Source organism: Carlito syrichta, unplaced genomic scaffold (assembly GCF_000164805.1).
Source record: "Carlito syrichta isolate Samal-C Ts95f unplaced genomic scaffold, Tarsius_syrichta-2.0.1 Scaffold287477, whole genome shotgun sequence".
NCBI lineage: Eukaryota > Metazoa > Chordata > Mammalia > Primates > Tarsiidae > Carlito > Carlito syrichta.
Window position 1 is genome coordinate 11,150 of NW_007231573.1, and position 1,376 is coordinate 12,525.

Genomic DNA, 1,376 nt, shown 5'->3' on the forward strand with positions numbered 1-1,376 from the left:
AATTTTTCTTTTGATTTCAGGATACTCTGCAGGCATTTATCTATCTCTTTCTCTGTTGGATACATATTAGTGGTTTAATGGATTGCATTATGCCTTATTTCCCTATCATTGTAAAAAAATCACATAATCACTTCAGTAAAGTACATACTTTTTATTAGCTATAATTTTCCCTTAGAAACAAGTTTATTTTCTGCCAACCTTACTTCCGTGTTGCTTAAGAGCCTGTGTTGCTTAAGAGCTTAAGACCACTCAGTGATTGTCCCTACCCATTCAATGGCCTGAGCAGTGGGAACTGCAGACCAGTCTTCTGTGGCAGGCTGAGCATTCCAGTCTTCAGTAGGAAGTTGCTGAATTGGCACAGAGGGCACCTGCACACCTTCAGACCAGTCTGCAACCTCAGGCTGAGTAGCAGTGAACTCAGCGCTGGAGCAGTCCATTCACCCTGAAATTCTTCTTCGGTCACAGCTTTTTCAGCAGCAGCCTGTTCTTCCCTTTCAATCTCTTCAGGATCTCTGTAGAAGTAGATACCAGGCATAACCTCCCACTGGTGTTCACGGGAGATGGGCCACGCATGTGCAGAACTTCCCGAACCAACATCCACCACATCAGACCCACTGAGTGATCTCCCTTATTGTTGCACGGGATGGCAATGTACACATAGCACAGAGGAGAGTTTGTGTTACACAGAGCAATGGTGGGCAGGTTAACATAAGATACTTCTGTGAGAGGCTGGTGGTCAGCCTTGGGATCAGTAACCACCAGCAGACAGGGCTCCCAGATGGCTGCCTGGATCTGGTTGGTGAAGGTTCCAGGAGTGAAGCGGCCAGCAAAAAGAGTGGCTCCAGTGGCAGCAGCAAACTTCAGCACAGTCCACTGGCCAGTATTCCTAGAAGATATGACACTGACATCAGCAGGATTTTCAATGGCAACAATGGCATGAGCTGCAAGCAGAAGCTTCTCCCAGGGCCTCTTCAGATTTATAATGTAGATGCCATCACTCTTCCTTTTATAGATGTACTGTTCCATTTGGAAGTCAAGGTTGGTGCCACCTAAGTGGGTGCCTGCTGCAAGAAATTTGAGGACATCCTCCTCCTTCATTTGCAAGACATCAAGGGCTCTGAACATTGTGAAAGTTTCCCTTTAAGTTACGACGGGAATTGAGAACAATGCTATATGGACCCCTCGGCGGGTAGTGTGGAAAGCAGTTATAATCTTTCTAAAATATTAGGTAGACCATAAAAGAAAAGAAAACTAAATCCATTTGAAAATACAGATGAGCCATAGGAATAAAATGCTTTGCATGGAATAACTTTTAAATTCATGCTAATGCAATTTAGGTACTTTATTTAAAAATGCCAACATTTTACAAAGTGCTT

At 43.9% G+C, this 1,376-nt stretch overlaps 1 pseudogene; it reads right to left on the reverse strand.

Annotated features, from left to right (window-relative positions):
• Positions 1 to 239: 239 nt before the first annotated feature.
• On the reverse strand, positions 240 to 1,125 carry LOC103254762 (annotated as a pseudogene).
• Between the last annotated feature and the right edge of the window lie 251 nt (positions 1,126 to 1,376).